The sequence below is a fragment of the Trichechus manatus genome, unplaced genomic scaffold (assembly GCF_000243295.1).
Source record: "Trichechus manatus latirostris isolate Lorelei unplaced genomic scaffold, TriManLat1.0 scaffold00035, whole genome shotgun sequence".
Taxonomy (NCBI): Eukaryota; Metazoa; Chordata; class Mammalia; order Sirenia; family Trichechidae; genus Trichechus; species Trichechus manatus.
In genome coordinates, this window is record NW_004443971.1 from 13,123,554 (window position 1) to 13,134,846 (window position 11,293).

An 11,293-nucleotide genomic window follows, 5' to 3' on the forward strand; every position below is an offset into this window, starting at 1 on the left:
AACTGAATAACATCCTGCTTAAAAACCACTGGATAATAGAATAAATCAAAGATGGAATCAAAAAATTCCTAGAATCAAACAAGAATGAAAACACATCATACCAAAACGTTTGGGACACAGCAAAGGCAGTGCTCATAGGTCAATTTATAGCAGTAGGTGCACACATCAAAAAGCAGAAAAGGACAAAATCAAAACATTAGCTACACAACTAGAACAAATAGAAAGAGAACAGCAAAAGAAGCCTGCAGCCACCAGAAGAAAGGAAATAATAAAGATCAGAGCAGAAATAAATGAAATAGAGAATAGAAAAACAGTAGAAAAAAATCAACAAAACCAAAAGCTGGTTCTTTGAAAGGATCAACAAAATCGACAAACCATTGGCCAAACTGACAAAAGAAAACCAGAAAAGGATGCAAATAATCCAAAATAAGAAATGAAATGAGGACATTACAACAGACCCAACTGAAATAAAAAGGATCATAACAGAGTACTATGAAAAACTATACGCCAACAAATTTGAAAACCTAGAGGAAAGGGACCAATTTCTAGAAACACACTATCTACCCAAACTCACACAAACTGAAGTTGAAAATCTGAACAGACCCATAACAAGAGATTGAAAAGGTAATAAAAAAAACTCCCAACAAAAAAAAAAAAGCCCTGGCCCAGATGGCTTCACTGGAGAATTCTACCAAACCTTCAGAGAAGAGCCTGTACCAGTACTACTCAAACTATATCAGAACATAGAAATGGAAGGGATACTTCTGAATTCATTCTATGAAGCCAGCATAACCCTGATACCAAAACCAGGCAAAGACACCACAAAAAAAGAAAATTACAGACCAATACCTCTCATGAATATAATGCAAAAATTCCAACAAAATTCTAGCCAATAGAATTCAACATCATATCAAAAAAAAAAAAATAATACACCACGACCAGGTAGGATTCATATCAGGTATGCAAGGATGGTTCAACATTAGAAAATCAATCAACGTAATCCACCACATAAATAAAATAAAGGAAAAGAATCACATGATCATCTCAAATAACTCAGAAAAGGCATTCAATAAAGTCCAATGCCCCTTTCTGATAAAAACTCTTAATAAAATAGGTATAGAAGGGAAATTCCTCAACACTGTAAAGGGTATCTGTACAAAACCAACAGCCAACATAATTCTTAATGAAGAGAGGCTGAAAACATTCCCTTCGAGGACAGGAACAAGACAAGAATGCCCTTTATAACCATTCCTATTTAACATTGTGCTGGAAGTCTTAGCTAGAGCAATAAGGCAAGAAAAAGAAATAAAGGGTATCCAAATTGGTCAGGAAGAAGTAAAACTGTCCCTACTAGCAGATGATATGATACTGTATATAGAAAACCCAAAAGACTCCACAAGAAAACTACTGTAACTAATAGAAAGATTCAGCAGGGTAGCAAGATACAAGATAAACATACAAAAATCAGTTGGATTCCTATACACCAATAAAGAAAACTTTGAAAAGGAAACCATAAAAGCAATACTATTTATAATAGTCCATAAAAAAATAAAATACTTAGGAATAAATCTAACCAGGGATGTAAAAGGCCTATACAAAGTAAACTACTAAACACTACCGTAAGAAACCAAAAGAGATCTACATAAAAGGAAAAACATACCATGCTCATGGATAGGTAGATTTAACATCGTGAAAATGTTAATTCTACCCAAAGCAATCTACAAATACAATGCAATCCCAATACAAATACAAACAGCAGTCTTTAAAGAGATGGAAAAACTAATCCTTAACTTTATCTGGAAATTGAAGAGGCCCCGGATAAGTAAAGCACTATTGAAGAAGATGAATAAAGTTGAAGGACTTGCACTACCTGACCTCAGAACCTACTATACAGCTACAGTAGTCAAAACAGCCTGGTACTGGACAAATACAGACACACTGACCAATTAAACAGAATTGAGAACCCAGATGTAAATCCATCCACCTATGGTCATCTAATCTTCAACAAGGGCCTAAAGTCCATCAAATGGAGAAAAGACAGTCTTTTTAACAAATGGTACTGGCAAAACTGGATGTCCATCTGCAAAAAAAATGAAATAGGACTCTTAACTACACCATACACAAAAACTAATTTAAAATGGATCAAAGATCTAAATATAAAACCAAAAACTGTAAAGATCATAGAAGAAAAAATAAGGTCAACACCTGAGGCCCTAATACACAGCATTAACAGGATACATTCATAACTAACAATACACAAACACCAGAAGATAAGCTAGATAACTGGGATCTTTTAAAACTTCAACACTTATGCTCATCAAAAGACTTCACCAAAAGAGTGAAAAGAGAACCTACAGACTGGGAAAAAAATTTTGGCTATGACAAATTCAACAAAGGTCTAATCTCTAAAATCTGCAGGACAATCCAACACCTCTACAACAAAAAGACAAATAATCCAAATAAAAATTGGGCAAAGGATATGAACAGACGCTTCACCAAAGAAAACATTCAAGCAGCTAACAGATACATGAGGAAATGCTCATGATCACTAGCTATCAGAGAAATGTAAATCAAAACTACAATGAGATACCATCTCCCCTGACATTACTGGCATGAACCAAAAAAACAAAAAATAACAAATGTTGGAGAGGCTGCGGGGAGATTGGAATTCTCATGCACTGCTGGTGAAATGCAAAATGGTACAACCATTTTGGAAAACGATATGGTGCTTATTAAAAAGCTAGAAATAGAAATACCATATGTTCCAGCAATCCCACTCCTAGGAATATATCCTAGAGAAATAAGAGCCATCACACGAATAGACATATGCATACCCATGTTCATTGCAGGATTGTTCACAACAGTAAAAAGATGGAAACAACCTAGTGCCCATCAACAGATGAATGGATGTCTTAAGCTGGGTTCTCTAGGGAAGCAAAACCAGTAAAGCGTATAAATATATATAGAGAAAGATTTATATCAAGGAAATGGCTCACGTGACTGTAGAGGCTGGAACGTCCCACATCCATGGATCAGGATAGAGGCTTCTCCCGATTCATGCAGCCGCAGGGGCTGGAAAACCCATGATCAGCAGGTCAGAGGGCAGGGCTCTTGCTCACAGGCTGTGAAGATTGATGAATCCCAAGATCAGCAGATAAGCTGATAGCTCAAGTCCCAAGAACCAGATGTCAGACAAACAAGAGGCAGCCACAGGATACAGAACGAGCAAAAAGCCAGAACATCTGCTTATATTTGGATGCAGGCCACACACCCAAGGAAACTCCCTTTTAACTGATTGGCTACTCACAGCAGATCCCATCATGGGAATGATCACATATAAACACTGAGAATCATGGCCCAGCCAAGTTGGCACACAATCTTAACCATCACAATGGATAAACAAACTATGGTACATACACACAATGGAATACCACACAACAATAAAGAACAATGATGAATCTGCGAAGCATCTCACATCATGGATGAATCTGGAGGGCATTATGCTGAGTGAAATAAGTCAATCACAAAAGGACAAATATTGTATGAGACTACTACTATAAAAACTCATAAAAAGATTTACACAGAAAGAGAAACAATCTTTGATGGTTGTGAGGGAAGGGTGGGGTGGGGAGGGAAAAACACTAAATAGACAATAGATAAGTGATAACTTTGGTGAAGGGTAAGACAATACACAGTACTGGGGAAGCTAGCAAAACCTGTCCAAGGCAAGGTCATGGAAGCTCCATAGACACATCCAAACTTCCTGAGGGACCGAATTACTGGGCTGAGGACTGTAGGGACCATGGTCTCAGGGAACATCTAGCTCAGTTAGCATAACATAGTTTATAAAGAAAATGTTCTATATTCTACTTTGGTGAGTAGCATCTGGGATCTAAAAAGCTTGTAAGCAGCCATCTAAGATACTCCATTGGTCTCACCCCATCTGGAGCAATGGAGAATGAAGAAAACCAAAGACACAAGGGAAAGTTTAGTCCAAAGGGCTAATGGACCACAACTACCATGGCCTCCACCAGACTGAGTCCAACACAGCTAGATGGTGCCCGGCTACCACCACTGACTGCTCTGAGAGGGATCACAATAGAGGGTCCTGGACAGAGCTGGAGACAAATGTAGAACAAAATCTTAACTCACAGAAAAAAAAAAAAAAAAAGACCAGACTTACTGGTCTGACAGAGACTGGAGAAACCCTGAGAGTATGGCCTCCGGAAACCCTTATAGCTCAATAATTAAGTCACTCCTGAGGTTCATGCTTCAGCCGAAGATTAGACAGGCCCATAAAACAAAATGATGGGCACACCAGAGCAGGTACAAGGACGAGAAGGCAGGAGGGGACAGAAACATTGGTAATGGGGAACCCAAGGTCGAGAAGGGGAGAGTGTTGACATGTCGTGGGGTTGGCAACCAATGTCACAAAACAATATGTGTATTAATTGTTTAATGAGAAACTAGTTTGCTTTGTAAACCTTCATCTAAAGTACAATTTTTTAAAAAAGGACCTACAGTCGCTTACTTGTATGACTATACACATGAGGGAAGGGGAATACTATTAATTAGTCACAAGGTCTTAGATATTGATACCCAGAGATTCAAAGCATGATCATGGTCACCTGCTAAAGTGAGGCCTAAACGAGCCAGGTTATAAATGGAGTCCCTGACAAAGTCCTACTTACAGTGTCTGTCCCCACAGACCCAACCAGTGGCCATTTCCCCAGTGCCTGAGTGTGTAATTGGAACGGATATATTTGGCAGTTGGAGTAACCTCACACTGGATCCTTGGCCTATGGGGTAAGAGCTAGCATAATAGAGAAGACCAAGTGGAAACCTCTGAAATTTCCCAAGGTAGTAAATAAAAACAATATCATATGCAGGGGGATGACATAGATTAGTGCCATTATTAGAGACCTAAAGGTTACAGGGTTGTTTTCCCTATTTTATGTTTAATTCGCTAGTCTGCCCCTCCAGAAACAAGATGTATCCTGAAAAACGACTATAGACTATCAAAAGCTCTTTCAATTCATAGCCCTGATTGCAGCTGCTGTGCCAGATAGAATATTATTGCTAAAGGAGATTTATAAGACATCCCTGGTGGCACAGTGGTTAAGAGCTTGGCTGTTAACCAAAAGGTCAGCAGTTCAAATCCAACAGCCACTCCTTGGAAACCCTACAGGACAGTTCTACTCTGTCCTAGAGAGTTGCTGTGAGTCAGAATAGATGGAATAGACTCAGTGGCAACTGGTCTGGGTTTTTTGTTTGTTTGTTTGTTTGTTTAGGTACATGCTATACAGCCACTGATTTTGTGAATGCATTCTTATCCATTCTGATTAGAAATGAAGTTCAGAAACAGTTTACATTTATGTGAGATGGACATATTCGTTTCTGTTTTTGCCCCAGAACTATGTTAACTTTCCTGGCCTCTGCATAACATAGTCCAAAGAGCTTTGGACTGCCTGGACACGCATCCCACAGAACGTCATTCTGAGCTATTACATTCTGACATCAGGCTGATCAGGCAAGACAAGCAAGAAGTGGCTAGTATGCTGGAGGCCTTGGTAAGACAGTGAGAGATAAACACTTCAAAGATCCACAAGCTTGCCACTTGAATGAAGTTTTAGGGGCCAGTGGGTCAGGAGAATGCCAAGATATTCCCTCCTAAGTATAGGACAAATTGCTGCGTTTTGCATCCTTTACCACGGAAAAGAAAGTATAGTGCGCTGGTAGGCCTCTTTGGATTCTGGAGGTAACACTTTCCGCGCATAGGAGTACTACTTTCGCTCTTTTACTGGATGAAACTGAAAGCTGCCAGCTTTGAGTGAGTGCTGGAGCAAGAAAGGGATCTACAGGTGGTCCAGGTAAGAAGAAGCCCTGCCTCTTGGGCCATACAATCCAGCAGATGGTATGGTGTTATAGGTTATAGTGATGGGAAAAGACACAATGTAGAGCTTCTGGCAAGCCCCAGTGAGAGAATCATAATGCAGGCCCCTGGGATCCTGGAGCAAGTTCACACTATCTACAACAGAAAATGAGAGAAACAACTCCTAGCATGTAATTGAGCCCTGGAAAATAAAAAATGTTTGAGCATCTAGTGACCACTGTCCAAAACTTCACATTATGAGCTGAGTTCTGTCAGGTAGGTCCAGCAGCAGTCCATTAAAAGATGAAAATGGTACACCTGGGATCAAGCTCAAGCAGGGCCAAGGGGCATGAGTAAGATGCATGATCAAATAAGTAGTCCAGACTCCATGTCACCAGCACAGTTGCACCATACCCCTGCCCCAGTTACACCTATAGCCATATGGAGTGTCCCATGTGACCAGGTAAAGGAGAAAGACTCAAGATTGGTTTACAGATAAATCTGCTCAATATGTGGGCATAAGCTGAAAATGGATGGTGACTACACTATAGCTATTCAGAGGTGACCTTGAAAGACAGTAGAAAATGATAATATTTCCAATGGGCAGAGCTGTGAACAATGTACCTGGTCATTCATAGATTCCAGAGCAGTGGCCAGTGGTCTGACCATCTGGTCAGGTGTTTGGAAGGAAGAAGACCAGAAGACTAGCGAGAAGAAGAACTGGAATAGAAGAATAGGAATGGATATATGGGAATGGGGACAAAGTGTGTTAATGCCCACCAGAAAGCATCCCCTTGGAAAAGGCTCTCAGTAACCCAGTAGACAAATGACGCAGCCAGTTGACATTAGCCAGCCCAGAAGTGGCACTGTGGGCACATGAATGGAGTGGCCTTTCTTGGAGAGAAAGAAAGGGTACATCGTGGACTCCTAGTTATCAAGACTGACCTAGCTACCCATTCCCTAGGAATTTATTGAGTACCCACCTTGTGTCAAGCACTGGGCTAAGCACTGGGATTCAAAGTTTGAAGATACAGACCCTGCCTCAAAATGTTTACAACCTAGTGGAGACACAAATACCAAACTAGAATATTGTATCAATTATCATATAAAATGAAATTCTATGCAGAGATAAGTGCAGAGTTAGCACAGAGCCAAGGCCTCAACCCACACAGCTCTAAGGCATGAATGGTTTATCCCAAGATATTCCACATGGTCCTAAATTCTAGGCTATCAGCTGTGAGTAGGGAAATTTTGTGAGTAGATATTCTATGTACTGGATTGAATTGTGTCCCCAAAAAGATATGTTCAAGTCCTAACCCTTGTTACTGGTGAATGTGACCTTATTTGGAAATAGGGTCTTCCAAGTGTAATCCAGTTAAAATGAGGTGATACTGGATTAGAGTGAGCCTTAATCCAATGATTGGTGTCCTTAAAAAAGAGGGAAATTTGAACACAAACACACAGTTACAGAAGGAGAACACCATGAGACAACAGGGGCAGATATTGGAGTGATGCATATACAAGCCAAGAAATATGAAGGATTGCCAGCAACTGCCAAAAGCTAGGAAGAGGCAGGAAGGATCCTCCCCTAGAGGCGTCCCAGGGAGCATGGCCCTGCCAACACATTGATTTCAGACTTCTAGCCTCCAAAACTGTGAGAGATGTCTGTTTTAAGACAGCCAGCTTGTAGTACTTTGTTATATCAGCCCTAGGAAACTACTACACCCTATAGTGGATAATTCTTAATCTGAAGTTAACCTGAAGTTAACCTAAAGTTAAATGCAAAAGTGTGTGTGTGTGTGTGTGTGTGTGTGTGTGTGTGTGTGTGTGTGATTTTGTATAAATGAGTGTGTATACGGGCATGTGTGGGTATGCATGGAGTATATAGTTGGTGGGTGGGTGTGTATGTAGTATACATGTGAGTGGATGTATGTGTAGGCCTGTGGAGTTGGTGTATATAGGGTTTAAGTCTGTGTGGACATCTAGGTTGGGGGAGAGTGGATATATATGTAGGTGTGTGTGTGTGTATAACGATGCATGTATGGGTGGTGTGGGGGCTGTGTAGTTAATTGTGTAAGCAGGTGTGGCTGGGGGATGTGAGTGAGCGACTGTGTTTTATGTATTTTTCTGAGAAGGTCCAAAGAGGTCTATGACTCAAACATGGTAGTCATCTACTGCTGATATAACAGAAATACTACAGGCGGATGGCTTTAACAAAGAGAAATTTATTTCTTCCCAGTAAAGTAGGCTAAAAGTCCAAATTCAGGGCATCACCTCCAGGAAAAGGCTCTCTCTCTCTGTCGACTTTCTCATCAATCTTCCCTCTGACTAGGAGCTTCTCCGCGCAGGGACCCTGGGTCCAAAGGACACGCTCTGCTCCTGGCACTGCTTTCTTGGTGGTATGAGGTCCCCGTCTCTCTGCTCACTTCTCTGTTTTATATCTCAAGAGATTGCCTCAGGACACAATCCAATCTTGTAGACTGGGTCCTGCCTTACTAACACAACTGCCACCCATCCTCCCTCATTAACATCATAGAGACAGGATTTACAACATATAGGAAAATCACACAATACCAGGAATCATGGCCCAGCCAAATAGATACACACATTTTTGGGGGGACATAGTTCAATCCATGACAAGCAACCTCTGGGTATTCTCCCTTTTCCCCCTAAAGAACAGTCGAGTCTTTCAGTGCAGAAAGTACCCAGGAAGAACCATTCCTGAGTATGCTAAAGGTCTAGTGAACTGGGTATCACCCAGTTATTCCTCAGACGCATACTGACTCCTTAAGGAAAAGAGGACGTCTATTATTGTACCTTTATTCCATTTCTAGGCCTTGTTTGCATCAGAAGGAGCACAAAGGAGGAGGCAGGGTTGGTAAGCTCCACTTTCAGACATAAAATCAGCTGCGGTTCTAGTGCCAGTAGAGAAGCTACAAGCTGGCCCTGAGCCTGCCCATGAGCACTTCCTGAGGCTCCTCACCTGCTAGTCAGGTCCTGGACCTGGCTGACCCCTGAGGTGTCTTATTCACCCCAGGTTGACACACCCATGCCACTTGTTTCCTGCCTTAACCCCCTGCCCTAGCCTCACCTGCATCAGTTTCCTGTTCTGCACAGAAGCCTGCCCTGAGCTGGGTCAGAAAAGTGAGAAGACGTATCCAACACCTATGAGGCATCTATCACCTCTGCCAGGCTCTCCAGATCAGTAACCGCTCCAGTTCCTCTGGCATTGTCCCTGAAAGCTTATCCTGAAATTACACCTAAAAAAGTAGCGTCACTCCTTTCATGATAGACGCAAGAAACAATGGATTGGTTCAGGTAGTATCTTCGGGTGGAGCTTCATGAGGGCAGCCAGGAATGGCACCATGTTCTTCCTGGGCAACTCCCTGGATATTTGGAATGATCCATCCTTTCAAATCTCTGTTAAGGGGAACAAGAAAAACTCTACCTTTTCAGTATACCTACAAAAGGCAGAGGTGAAGGTCTTGAAGTCAGGTCAAAGCTGTATCATGGAACTGAAAAGTCGAGCTATAAATCCATGAAGTTTCTCCAGAAGCAGCAATAGAAGTAGTAAGGGCAAGAGAGCCGGGCTGGCTAAGTCTGTGAATGCAGGGAAATAGATTCATTCTCATTATTGTCAATTGGCCCCTGAGGGCCACTACCTTTTCTGCTGAGCAACTTCCTTCCCACTTTTCCCAGATCCTAACTATAGGGTCTCTATGAGTTGGAATTGACTCAACGGCAATGGGTTAACTGGGTGAAATAAAATTTAGCCACCAGGACTTCCTTAATCACATTGTAATTCCTTGAGCATTGTAAGTTTGTGAGAAAAAATCAGTTATCTTCTGCCATAGGTGCCTAGGCCAGGAGGGTCCATCAGGGCCAGGCCCCTGGCCAGGGCTTATATGAGCAGGGTGGGACAGAGCCCATCCAGATATGGAGGAAGTCAGGGGGTGACAAAATAGTGCTAAACAGAGGCAGGTCAAACACAAAAAACTACGTAGTATATTATTCTTCCACTTCCATTAAATTCTAGAAAAGGCAAACTATAGCGAAGAAAGTATATCAGTGGTTGCCTAGGACCAGAGGTGTTGAGGAGGGAGGCATGTGGGTGGGGCTTAGCTGTAAAGGACCACTAAAGTTCCTTTGAGAGTGATGAAACTATTCTATATCTTGATTGTGGTGGTAGTTATGGTGGTTACAAGACTATATATTTGTCAAACTCATCAAATTGTGCATTTCAGACAGTTTGTACATTATATTTCAATAAAGCTGATTTTTAAAACTTAAAAAAAAATACCAAGAATCTATTCTAATCAAAATGGCATGGTTCAGGCACAAGGGTGGAAAACTATCTCCCAAGAAACAGGGATCTGTAGAAGCCTGATTTATAAGAGATAGCACTGCAGATGAATAGGAAAGAATGTTTACCTTAATAAAGAGTGCAGAGATGCATGGTTATCCACATGGTAAACATAATACAATTGGAACCCTAATGCACATGCCACATGAAAATCCATCCTACACAGCTGTAAGAAGAATACATAGGAGATCATTATTATGACCAGAGAATAGGAGGGAAAAAGTCAATGTGGCACTATTTACAATAGCAAAGACAGTCAGATAGACCAATGAAACTGAGTAGAGTAAAAATAGCCCAAATTTGTTGTCATTAGTTAACACCAACTCGTTCCAATTCATAGCAACCCCACGTACAACGGAATGAAACACTGCCTAGTCCTGCGTCATCCCCACAGATGTTGTTATGCTTGAGTCCATTGCTGCAGCTACTTTGTCAATCCATCTCTTTGAGGGTCTTCCTCTTTTTTTGCTGACCCTCTACTTTACCAAGCATGATGCCCTTCTCCAGGGAGTAAACCTTCCTGATAACATGTCCAAAGTACATGAGACGAAGTCTCGTCATCCTTGCTTCTAAGGAGCATTCTGGCTGTACTTCTTCCAAGACAGATTTGTTTATTCTTCTGGCAGTCCATGGTATATTCAATGTTCTTCACCAACACCATAATTCAAAGGCATCAATTCTTCTTTGGTCTTCTTTATTCATTGTCCAGCTTTCACATGCATATGAGGTGATTGAAAATGGCTTGGGTCGGTCAGGTGCACCTTAGCCCGCAAAGTGACATCTTTGCTTTTTAACACTTTAAAGAGGCCTTTTGCTGCAGATTTGCCCAGTGCAATACATCATGTAATTTCTTGACTGCTGCTTCCATGGGCGTTGATCGTGGATCCCAGTAAAATGAAATCCTTGACAGCTTCAATATTTTCTGTTTATCACTATATTGCTTTTTGGTCCAGTTGTGAGGATTTTTGTTTTCTTTATGTTGATGCAGGAATAGTGGGTTAAAAATTAGAATAGGTACCACACTTTTTTCCAAAGCTATTTGACCAAGACAATGAAAA